Genomic DNA, 13,495 nt, shown 5'->3' with positions numbered 1-13,495 from the left:
CTCCTCTACCCAAAGCCACCAGCCCACGTACAGACTAGATAGATACCCTGGGCGCTGACTGTACCCACTATGGTGAGTACCAGACTTGCAATCATATCATCGTGAGTTGGGACCCTGACAAGTAAATGGTACTCTATCTTTATTAGCTACTGTATAACTAGCTCCAACTTTCAAAGTTTATTTGCCATGTGCACAGGATACAACAGGTGTAAAACAGTACAGTGAACAGGAGGGTGCTGAGGGGAGAACCTAGACCACTCCAGTATCCCTGTACATTGAGTACAGGCACTGGCACTGACCTACATATACTTGCATTCTCATGTTTCTTTAACTCTCATCGTTGTTCTTGTATAGTTTTTATTCAGACTTATTTTTTTAAATGTTATCTATGTTATCTAAGTTATTATCTATGTTATTATTATCATTGCATTGTTGGAAAGATCTCTCAAGGTTAGAATTCCACTGTACCACAGGAGGTTGTAGGCACCTTTAATTGTGGAGAACGGCTCATAATAACGGCCTGAACGGAGCAAATGGAATGGCATCAAACACCTGTAAACAATGTTTTTGATGTATTTGATACCATGCCACTAATTCCACTCCAGTCATTACCATGAGCCCATTCTTCACAATTAAGGTGCCAACAACCCCCTGCCCAATATCCTGGCATTTGGGACTGCCTCAGCCAAACCCAGTCAGCCTCCTAGGTTCAACTTGGAAAAGTTCAAGAAGGGCATAGAGGCTTGTACCGATGGTACGTGTTCTACCTCAAACATAACTAATAAGTCACATGAGGCCAAAATCTGACAACTGAGAGACAGATTAGAGCTGTTGAATTTGCTTTAGAGCACAGTGCGTTGCTTTATATTTTATTTGACCTTTATTTAACCAGGTAGGCAAGTTGAGAACAAGTTCTCATTTACAATTGCGACCTGGCCAAGATAAAGCAAAGTAGTTCGACAGATACAAAGACACAGAGTTACACATGGAGTAAAACAAACATACAGTCAATAATACAGTATAAACAAGTCTATATACAATGTGAGCAAATGAGGTGAGAAGGGAGGTAAAGGCAAAAAAGGCCATGGTGGCAAAGTAAATACAATATAGCAAGTAAAACACTGGAATGGTAGTTTTGCAATGGAAGAATGTGCAAAGTAGAAATAAAAATAATGGGGTGCAAAGCAGCAAAATAAATAAATAAATAAAATACAGTTGGGAAAGAGGTAGTTGTTTGGGCTAAATTATAGGTGGGCTATGTACAGGTGCAGTAATCTGTGAGCTGCTCTGACAGTTGGTGCTTAAAGCTAGTGAGGGAGATAAGTGTTTCCAGTTTCAGAGATTTTTGTAGTTCGTTCCAGTCATTGGCAGCAGAGAACTGGAAGGAGAGGCGACCAAAGAAATAATTAGTTTTGGGGGTGACTAGAGAGCGCGTGTGCTGCTGGAGCGTGTGCTACAGGTGGGAGATGCTATGGTGACCAGCGAGCTGAGATAAGGGGGGACTTTACCTAGCAGGGTCTTGTAGATGACATGGAGCCAGTGGGTTTGGCGACGAGTATGAAGCGAGGGCCAGCCAACGAGAGCATACAGGTCGCAATGGTGGGTAGTATATGGGGCTTTGGTGACAAAACGGATTGCACTGTGATAGACTGCATCCAATTTGTTGAGTAGGGTATTGGAAGCTATTTTGTAAATGACATCGCCAAAGTCGAGGATTGGTAGGATGGTCAGTTTTACAAGGGTATGTTTGGCAGCATGAGTGAAGGATGCTTTGTTGCGAAATAGGAAGCCAATTCTAGATTTAACTTTGGATTGGAGATGTTTGATATGGGTCTGGAAGGAGAGTTTACAGTCTAACCAGACACCTAAGTATTTGTAGTTGTCCACGTATTCTAAGTCAGAGCCGTCCAGAGTAGTGATGTTGGACAGGCGGGTAGGTGCAGGTAGCGATCGGTTGAAGAGCATGCATTTAGTTTTACTTGTATTTAAGAGCAATTGGAGGCCACGGAAGGAGAGTTGTATGGCATTGAAGCTTGCCTGGAGGGTTGTTAACACAGTGTCCAAAGAAGCGCCGGAAGTATACAGAATGGTGTCGTCTGCGTAGAGGTGGATCAGAGACTCACCAGCAGCAAGAGCGACCTCATTGACGTATACAGAGAAGAGAGTCGGTCCAAGAATTGAACCCTGTGGCACCCCCATAGATACTGCCAGAGGTCCGGACAGCAGACCCTCCGATTTGACACACTGAACTCTATCAGAGAAGTAGTTGGTGAACCAGGCGAGGCAATCATTTGAGAAACCAAGGCTGTCGAGTCTGCCGATGAGGATGTGGTGATTGACAGAGTCGAAAGCCTTGGCCAGATCAATGAATACGGCTCTACAGTAATGTTTCTTATCGATGGCGGTTAAGATATCGTTTAAGACCTTGAGCGTGGCTGAGGTGCACCCATGACCAGCTCTGAAACCAGATTGCATAGCAGAGAAGGTATGGTGAGATTCGAAATGGTCGGTAATCTGTTTGTTGACTTGGCTTTCGAAGACCTTAGAAAGGCATGGTAGGATAGATATAGGTCTGTAGCAGTTTGGGTCAAGAGTGTCCCCCCCTTTGAAGAGGGGGATGACAGCAGCTGCTTTCCAATCTTTGGGTCAAGCTCTGTTACATAAAGAATAAGTGAAGTTAAACACGGAGCTGCCCTGTAATTTAATGTCAAAATGTAAAACCAAAGATGCAGAAATGAATGCTTCCCCTAAATAAGTTCCCTCTCTAGTTTCTCTTTTTTCTTCCTCCTTTCTACAGCTGATGTTTGCACCCTAACTGGGAAGTTCGTCTTTAAACAGGCACATATTCAAGTGAAAGGTTTCAGGTTTGGATCCACATGGGGATATGGTTTTGACTAAAGACAGATTTCAGCATGGTTTGCATGCATTACTGTTAGTCAGCAGAGAGAAGAATCCAATGTGAATTCCACACTCCCCCTAGTGAGAATGTAGGCCAAAGCTGTTACAGACACTATTTATCGATTTGAGTAATGATTGTTGCCTACATGCAGGTTTAAAATCAACATATTCAGTAACCAGGTATCCAATAGTACAAGGGTCATCTCAAACTCTGCTATTCTCCCTTTCAACTACAGAATAACATCCACAGAACAAGTTGGACTGAGACTTGATTCAAATAAAATAATTTGTATTTGTCACATACCAGTTTTGCAGATGTTGTAGAAAAATGCTTGTATTCAATCACTATATGTAGGTGATTTGAAAATGAACATGTTCAGCAAATCAAATGTATTTATATAGCCCTTCGTACATCAGCTGATATCTCAAAGTGCTGTACAGAAACCCAGCCTAAAACCCCAAACAGCAAGCAATGCAGGTGTAGAAGCACGGTGGCTAGGAAAAACTCCCTAGAAAGGCCAAAACCTAGGAAGAAACCTAGAGAGGAACCAGGCTATGTGGGGTGGCCAGTCCTCTTCTGGCTGTGCCGGGTGGAGATTATAACAGAACATGGCCAAGATGTTCAAATGTTCATAAATGACCAGCATGGTCGTATAATAATAAGGCAGAACAGTTGAAACTGGAGCAGCAGCACGGTCAGATGGACTGGGGACAGCAAGGAGTCATCATGTCAGGTAGTCCTGGGGCATGGTCCTAGGGCTCAGGTCCTCCGAGAGAGAGAAAAAAAGAGAGAATTAGAGAGAGCATATGTGGGGTGGCCAGTCCTCTTCTGGCTGTGCCGGGTGGAGATTATAACAGAACATGGTCAAGATGTTCAAATGTTCATACATGACCAGCATGGTCGTATAATAATAAGGCAGAACAGTTGAAACTGGAGCAGCAGCACGGCCAGGTGGACTGGGGACAGCAAGGAGTCATCATGTCAGGTAATCCTGGGGCATGGTCCTAGGGCTCAGGTCCTCTGAGAGAGAGGAGAGAATTAGAGAACGCACACTTAGATTCACACAGGACACCGAATAGGACAGGAGAAGTACTCCAGATATAACAAACTGACCCTATCCCCCTGACACAAACTACTGCAGCATAAATACTGGAGGCTGAGAGATGAGGGGTCAGGAGACACTGTATGCGTGAGGAGGTCATCTAAAGGCCTGTATTGTCTCCCCTGAAGGTCCTGCTGGGTTAAAGAAGGGATCCGTTCCCCCAACCCCTGCCTCTCACCCAATGGCCCCTAGCCTGCCCCCGCGACCACCAGAAGCCATGTGAGTGCCAGACTCTGATAATCAGAGGAGAGTCATGTGAAAGCCGGACGATATTTGAGAATACCACTACTGGCATTGAAGTACATCACAGGAGGCTGCTGAGGGGAGGACGGCTCATAGTAATGGCCAGAACAGAGCTAATGGAATGGAATCAAACCCATGGAAACCATGTTTGATGTATTTGATACCATTCCACACCAGCCGTTTAGATCCTACTATTCATTATTTCCTTCAGTAACTTTCACAGTTGAATCCCACTGGGCACACAGTGGTTGAATCAATGTTGTTTCCACATCATTTCAAATAAATTACAGTGAACCAACATGGAATCGACATTGAATTGATGTCTATGCCCAGTTGGATACTTGTCCACTGATCTTATTTCCATTGTGTTGTGCTGAGTCATTTAGGCCAGTTGACTGACTTTGTGACTCTGCCTCCAGAATCCAACCTGACCCAGAAGAGAACTATGATGTTACGTACGCCTCTAGGAAGAGGGAACGCAACACCCTGCTAGAATTCAACTCTCAAAAGGTATGGGATTGTGGGTGCGAGTAAGGATGACAAAAGCAGAGAATTTATTCCTTCACAAGGTAAATTTGGGGAAAAGGGGCTGTAACAGAACCAAAGCAAAGTAAGTAAATGTCAAAGCCTTCTCTCCTACCTTACCTGCCTACCCACTACTTACCTAACCTACCCACTACTTACCTGCCTACCCACTACTTACCTGCCTACCCACTACTTACCTGCCTACCCACTACTTACCTGCCTACCCACTACTTACCTAACCTACCCTCTCCTACCTTACCTGCTTACCCACTACTTACCACCTGGTGCACTAACCAAAATACAGGGGGTGGTCCGCCCAGGTCTTACCTAGTGTGTATAGACAGTAAATACTACGGTTATGTATGCCCGCAGGCCTCTTGCCTAAGCACTCCCTAGGTGCCTTCCCCCCTGGGAACAAAAACAGAATACAAACGGAAGTAAACGATTTCAATAATCAAAAACACACATACCTTAATAGCAGCAGCTACAAAGTACTTAACAATAACATTTCACTCTCACTCTCACTCTCACGCTCACTCTCACGCTCACTCTCACTCTCACTCTCACTCTCACTCTCACTCTCACTCTCACTCTCACTCTCACTCTCACTCTCACTAACCAAAATATAGGACATAAACCTCAGCTCTCTGTAGCAACAGAACACTCGCTTATATAGAAGGAGTCTGTAATGGGATACAGCTGTATCCACTGACGAGGGGGCAGGGTCAGCTCCAATTAGCAAAAAGGGCTGACCAATCAGCTGCTTGGGGGAATTTCAGGAAGCCAACCTGAAACACAACACAGAAACTGGGGAACATAACAGATTATATGGGGTTAATGAACAGCCCTCCAACCCCTCCAGTATTCTGACTGCATCTTTTTCATCCAATAGGACAGTGAAAGTGATGAAATGTATGAAGATCTTGATGAAAGATGGTGAGAAAGATTCCCTCCAAGTTCTATTCAACTTTTTCTATTGTACCAATCTGTGAAATGTGCAACAGGCTTTAGACATAGAGACAGAGGACTCTATAGCGCCCAAAAGCTGATGAGATGTCTGAGACAAGTCTATAGTTTTGTATAAAACACTGCCCTCTAGTGAGCATTAACACCACTGACACTTATTTATAATCAGGGGGGCAGTGGAATCAAAGGAGCAGGAGAAAGAGAGAAAGAGAAAGAGAGAGGAGAAAGAACGACAGGAGGTGGAAAAGACAGAACAGAAAGAATATGAGACAAAATAATAAGAGACCAAAAGGAAATTCAAAGTAAGTGTTCCCAAAAGCCTGCTGTTCAGTAGTTCCCCTAGATCTTGGTGTATTGTAGAATAAAGTGGACTGATTTATGACCCTATGTCCGGATGACGCGTACATACCCAAATATCAGTATCCGGCCAGAACATCCTGTTCCTGTTGTCACGTGTTAGAGGGTGTGTTAATTTCTATCTATATTGCATCTATACCTTTTTGGGGGGGGGGGGGGGGGGGGGGGGGGGGTTGCGGCAGACGCATTATAAATAAATCCCAGAACAACACATGCGGCCCCAGAACACTAAACAAGATTTTAAAAATAAAACCCAGAACATTAAACATAAAAGTATGTCTCCTAGGCCAATTCTCAGGGTGCTATGCATCTCTTGTCACGAACCCAATGATAAAAGCATTGAGGACGTTTTGTGTGAGGCCCCTGAATGTTTTAAATGAGTTTTGGATACGAGTGATGGACATATGTCTTACATATTCCAACCTGAGGAATCTACTGTTAAGATATTCACAGACAACACCTTTATCATGCAAAACCCGGGAGTTTTTCTCCTGCGCTGCGTATGAGAGAATGGCTTAAGATAAGGCTAGCGCTCTGTCAAATTGAACAGGCCCTGAGCGGTACAACCCTGCCAGGATATGCAATGGAAGAACTTGTGTGCGGGCGCAGTGATTTGAAGGCCCTAAGAATCGCTTCAATAGCGTATAGCCCCGACTCTAAAGTGACAATTTTAGCATGTGAACAATTTGATAGTACAAATGCGACGAAGTCTGTCAGTTCATATGTATTTTCCAAAGCCTGCAAGGATGTAAACTTTTTATGCCAGTGTTTAGCTTTAAATGTATTGATTACCCTATATACATAACCCTGATGAATAAGCTGGACAGTCTTTTCCAAAATCGTGAACAATTACGGCGCTGGCCGCGTCTATCCTTAAAACATACCCAGGATCTACATGCCAGACGTTTGATCTATCCCTGGAGTGAAAACTTACAGAGCCTTGACGGAGAGTGTGTGGGATATGTGTGGGATATCCTGAGAGCAAGAGAGCATGTCTTGACGTGGGTGAATTGGAGACGGATGGGGGTCAGGGCTAACCGGCCCCTTTATCTGTAATAAATTAATAGTAAAAATGTTAAATTAATTATAAAATGATTTACACTGTATGTAATAAATATAATGAATTACATAAATGGTTTTAAAGAGGTATCTCGACTTTAACGAAGGGGCTCTGTCTTTTAGATCTATCATCATGCATGTCTCTGAGAAAAATAATTTCGGAAAAGATGTGTGTGTGAGGGCATCTGCGTGCGAGTGTAGGTGTGTGTGTTTCAAAACAAAAGAGGGTGGGGGTGTGTGTTCAACAATGCCATGGCATTTGCACTCAAGGCTCTATCTCTCTCTTTCTGTCAAGATATCTGGCTACCCCCAATCAAAAGTGTGTGGGGTTGTGTTTGTGCGACTCTTCAAATGGGCACTTTCGATTCATTTACCACACAAGCCTTTCAAATACGTATTTATCTCATCCCCAAGGACGTGGGGGGCTAAAACGTCAAAACACCTCGGCAGAATATATCTTGTCTAGACAACCTCCTACAGTTTAAAACATATGTTATTTGTAATCAGTGCATATACAAACGGCCTCCCACCCAGGTCCATAAATTTATATCAGACACTCCCCAAAGCTGCTACCCATGATGTTGTAGGAAATCAAAAGGAAATACAGGCAGACAATATGTCAAGACAACCACCTGTGGTTTGGGGATCTCTAAACATTCAGAGGTCCTGCCACCCGAAAAAAACGTCATCCCCGCTCTGTAAGATCATTACAGAATATCTCTCCTTTGAGACAAGTCCGCGGAGCGAGGCTAGTGAAACAGATACTATCCCCTCTGTACGAATGGCCAAAAGCTTAACTCCAGACAACAGCCAACAGCCCAGAACAGCTAAAAGATCATCCGTGAATCCATCCTAATGGAGCTTTCTGAAGGTGAGTTAGTGAAAATAACTAAGTGAAAATAATATATTTCATTTGAAGGCTAGGGATTTTCAGGGAATGGTATGGATATTATTGATATTATTGGAATATTAAACCGGCGTGATATGGGTTTTTAAACGGGGGGCAATGATTTTTTTGGAAATATGTCAAATGCACGTATTCTTATAATTTAAAATGTATATATAAATCGGATAAATATATGTTAATATTATCTAACGTTTGTAGGGTATCCATCCTTTACGCAGTTGCTCAGGGGAATAAATGATCTGGAACAGCCTTCGTTAGAAGGTGGTTCAGAGGAGCAAAACGCATGCAGCCAGTCCCCATCACATTATTGTAGACGTAAGTCCAAGAATAAAATACATAAGAATATTTATACATTAAAAACAAAAAGTGTGCACCCAATATTAAAAGCTATTTTTGTGTTTACAGCTGACATACCGCCAAGAAGGATAACGGCATTATGTACTCTGAATGACTATGGCGGAGAAGATGACATAGATGCTATTCTCCCATTCTGTACGAACCTTTTCTCAAACACACCGAGAACCGAGGATTTAAACATCCCGTCAACCCCCCAAACAAGTCAAAATGAGGCTCAGTAGTGTGTGTGGCCTCCACGTGCCTGTATGACCTCCCTACAACGCCTGGGCATGCTCCTGATGAGGTGGTGGATGGTCTCCTGAGGGATCTCCTCCCAGACCTGGACTAAAGCATCCGCCAAGTCCTGGACAGTCTGTGGTGCAACGTGGCGTTGGTGGATGGAGCGAGACATGATGTCCCAGATGTGCTCAATTGGATTCAGATCTGGGGAACGGGCGGGCCAGTCCATAGCATCAATGCCTTCCTCTTGAAGGAACTGCTGACACACTCCAGGGATGTTTCAGGCAGCAGAACGTTCTCCACGGCATCTCCAGACTCTGTCACGTCTGTCACATGTGCTCAGTGTGAACAGGCTTTCATCTGTGAAGAGCACAGGGCGCCAGTGGCAAATTTGCCAATCTTGGTGTTCTCTGGTGTTCTCTGGCAAATGCCCGACCCCCACCTGTGGACGTCGGGCCCTCATACCACCCTCATGGAGTCTGTTTCTGACCGTTTGAGCAGACAGGTGCACATTTGTGGCCTGCTGGAGGTCATTTTGCAGGGCTCTGGCAGTGCTCCCCCTGCTCCTCCTTGCACAAAGGCGGAGGTAGCGGTCCTGCTGCTGGGTTGTTGCCCTCCTACGGCCTCCTCCACGTCTCCTGATGTACTGGCCTGTCTCCTGGTAGAGCCTCCATGCTCTGGACACTACGCTGACAGACACAGCAAACCTTCTTGCCACAGCTTGCATTGATGTGCCATCCTGGATGAGCTGCACTCCCTGAGCCACTTGTGTGGGTTGTAGACTCTGTCTCATGCTACCACTAGAGTGAAAGCACCGCCAGCATTCAAGAGTGACCAAAACATCAGCCAGGAAGCATAGGAACTGAGATGTGGTCACCACCTGCAGAACCACTCCTTTATTGGGGGTGTCTTGCTAATTGCCTATAATTTCCACCTGTTGTCTATTCCATTTGCAGAACAGCATGTGAAATTTATTGTCAATCAGTGTTGCTTCCTAAGTGGACAGTTTGATTTCACAGAAGTGTGATTGACTTGGAGTTACATTGTGTTGTTTAAGTGTTCCCTTTATTTTTTTGAGCAGTGTATATTATTAGTTATACATATTTAATTATTTATAAAAAAAATTGATGATTGTATATGTTAAAACAATGACAAATAATGTTTTTTCAGACTCCAACGAGACATGCCCGGCAGAATCTGAAATACCTGGTGAAAAAAGTCAAGAGCCCCTGGTTTCCGCGATTCGTCAGAACAGCCCTCGTCAAAAAAGCCGAGGTAATTTAATTATGTATTGTTAATATATAGTATTATACCTGAAATGTATTTGACATTTTGTATAATTTTAAAAAATTTCAAAAAAAAAAACTTAAAGGTAATTTTCATTTTAAAGGTAATCTTGTTGTTAATCCCACTAAAGTGTCCGATTTTAAATAGGCTTTTCAGCGAAAGCACTACAAATGATTATGTTAGGTCTCCACCAAACCACAATAAGCACAGCCATTTTCCAGTGAAATATAGCATTCACAAAAAGCATCTTCATCAGATGACACTCATAGGACTTCATGTTACACAATACACGCATGTTATTTTTGATAAAGTTCATATTTATATTTTAAAAATCTGAGTTTACATTGGTTTATTAGATTCACTAGTTCCAAAAACATCAAGTGATTTTGCATAGCCACATCATTTCAACAGAAATACTCATCATAAATGTTGATGATAATATAAGTTATACACATGGAATTATAGATATATCTCTCCTTAATGAAACCGCTGTGTCAGATTTCAAAAAAAGTTTACGGAAAAAGCAACACATGCAATAATCTGAGACGGTGCTCAGAACAGAAGCCAAATTAGCCGCCATGTTGGAGTCAACAGAAACCAGAAAATAAATGATAAATGTTTCCTTACCTTTGATGAACTTCATCAGAATGCAGTCCTAGGAATCACAGGTCCACAATAAATGAATTTGTTCGAAAATGTCCGTTATTTATGTCCAATTAGCTACTTTGGTTAGCGCGTTTGGTAAACAATTCCAAAGTCACAAAGCGCGTCCACTATAACGTGACAAAATGTCCAAAAGTTCCGTAACAGTCAGTAGAAACATTTCAAACGATGTACTGAATCAATCTTTAGAATGTTGCATACATATCTTGAATAACGTTCCAACCGGAGAATTAGAATGACTTCAGATGACCGGTGGAATGCAAGTCCTTCCCCTGTGAAAGCGCTTGGTGAATGCATGGTCAACTCGTGGCAGTGGTGACTATTTCCTGTGTCATTCGACCCCCCTTCACATTAGTGTCATCAGACAAAGTTCTATTGACTGTTGATATCTAGTGCAGAAGACCTCACACACCTAGAGCATGCAGAGGATTTCGGCTCACCGGACATTCACAATGAAACAACGAAACCGGAGGATTTCATCATTTTAAATGACATTTCAGAGGTAGACGGCCTGTTATTATGGGAGGCGGCCAACCTTATTGATTCCTCCAATTCTTTGGTGGAAACATCCAAACCTGAAATAGAACAAGCTAGGTTTTTTACAGCCTTTTCCAGGGCTCTAAAATCCCAAAAGGTTTTGCTCCACAAACGAATGGGGGCTTTACTCGAGCGACAATACCGCCAGGATCTATCCTTCTGGCATAGAATAATGCCACGTTTGTTAAACAGCAATCCGATTAAAAAACGCAAATACAGGCGCTAAAAACATATAGGTAACATGTATCCTTCTAGAATACCACAAGAACACACATCATTAATTATCCAAATGGCTGAGCCAACAGACATAATTGAGACAGTTGAAACCCTGTTATCCCAGATACCGCCCGAACTCCAAGCTATAATTAACCATATGAATGAGGCTGGGGTAACAGACATAATGCCGATAGATGAAACCCTGTTATCCCAGATACCGCCCGAACTCATAGAAATAATTAATCGTATGAAAGAGTCAGGGGCGACCGATGAAAACCTGTTAACCCAGATCCCGGACGCCCGCATATCGTTAATTAACCAGATGAATGAGAGTCTAAGATCTTCCACACCCCACAAACCCCGCCATTAACGCCCATGTCCGAAGAGTCTGAAATGCAATACGATGTTTTTGAGGAATTGGAAAATTGTCTAATATATCAGGAGGGAGATGGTATTGATAGAAGTGTCCGGGTTGTGTACCGAAATAAATTCAGCAATACAGAGATTCGACAGTTTTTCATTTTCACATGGGTGAATCAGAATCTTGACTATGTGGTGTTTTATGTGATGATGCTGGATACTCTGAATGAACTGTTTGACAGGGCAAGAGATTATGGCGAACCTCATGATGTCTTTGTCACGAGAATTATGTTCTCAATGTCCATAAACCCAATTGAATTAATTACTCAGCCTGAAACCCAGAACTTGTAAGAAACTGGTTGAAATGAATCAGACGGAGGCCCAGCTACAATAGTCAGAAAATGTATTTACGAGAGTGTGCTAGCCTGTTGTACAAAACAAGTCATTTTATACTGGCTTCTCACGCACACATTCACACAAACATACGCTCACACCTTCACACAAACATACGCTCACACATTCACACAAACATACGCTCACACATTCACACAAACATACGCTCACACATTCACACAAACATACGCACACACATACTTCCACACAAAACAGAAGGTATCATACGCACATACTGTCTCACTACTCAGCCTACAGAGATTAGGGAGACCTTGTCCTTGAGATGTCCCGTTCACAGTCTGTGTTTTTTCATTTCTATTACCAACATCACCGTGTTTTTAGGTGCACCATATGTCCATCCTGCCATACCAGCTACACCCGAAATGGGGGGCACTTGTGCCATTATAACTGTTCAGTATGTCTGGATGAAAATTGTCCGATGCAGCCCTTAAACCTGACACCCTGTGCGGATTGTCACCGCACATGTCGTTCGGCCTACTGTTACGAAAAACACAACATTTAAACATGGCACCCCAAGACCTGTAAATCTGTAAGCAGTTGTGACATTAACAAGAAATGTCCAAAATGCCATTGCAATTACAACCTTAAAATAGATAGCCCTAAAACTCATGTGTGTGGAATCATACATTGCCCAATCTGTAAAGGGCCTTTGAAAAGCAGAGACGCTGAAGTGGTTCAAGAAGTGCCACACAAGTGTTATATTCAGGCCTTGGCTGAAGATGAACATTCAGAGAAATACATATTTTATGATTTTGAGACAAATCAGCAATCAGGGGTTCATTTGCCTATTTTTATATCTATCATGACTTTCAAGGGGGAAAAGTGGTCGTCAGAGGGGCCCAATTGTGCACTGCTCTTTCTAAAACACTTTAGAAAACCCCAGTACAGAAACTTCACGTTTATAGCGTACAATTCTAGAGCCTATGACTCCTACCTTCTTCTGAACCCCTTGATACAGCAAGGCGTTGCATCCAGTGTCATAGCACAAGGTAGTAAAATCTTGTGTTTTGTAGACCCCGCCTTCAACCAGAGATACATTGACAGTTTAAGCTTCTTACCCATAAGATTGGCTCAAATGCCAGAGGCCTTGGGGTTTGAATACTCTGTGAAAGGTTGGTTTCCCCACTTCTTCATATCTGAGGAGAATCTACATTATATTGGATCTTATCCCAGCCCCGAAATGTACGGGTGTGATCAAATGTCTCCCAAAGAGGGAGAGAGATTCAAGACATGGTACGAGACAGTAAGACATAGCACCTTTGATCTCCATAAAGAGATGGAATCATACTGTGACAATGATGTGGTTTTACTTCGTGAAGGATGCCTCAGATTCAGAGAAGAGGTAATCAAAGATGCAGGCATTGACCCCTGGAGTTGTACAACT

General features: G+C 43.0%; 1 long non-coding RNA gene across 1 annotated transcript; it reads left to right on the top strand.

Annotated features, from left to right (window-relative positions):
• On the top strand, positions 1 to 9,907 carry LOC116374357 (uncharacterized). The gene is made up of 5 exons (XR_004210212.1): positions 1 to 72; positions 4,130 to 4,220; positions 4,664 to 4,754; positions 5,662 to 5,705; positions 9,805 to 9,907. It is a non-coding gene; the product is annotated as an uncharacterized LOC116374357 (long non-coding RNA).
• The last annotated feature ends 3,588 nt before the right edge of the window (positions 9,908 to 13,495 follow it).

Source organism: Oncorhynchus kisutch, linkage group LG6 (assembly GCF_002021735.2).
Source record: "Oncorhynchus kisutch isolate 150728-3 linkage group LG6, Okis_V2, whole genome shotgun sequence".
Lineage (NCBI taxonomy): Eukaryota > Metazoa > Chordata > Actinopteri > Salmoniformes > Salmonidae > Oncorhynchus > Oncorhynchus kisutch.
This window is presented reverse-complemented; position numbering and strand designations above follow the sequence as displayed.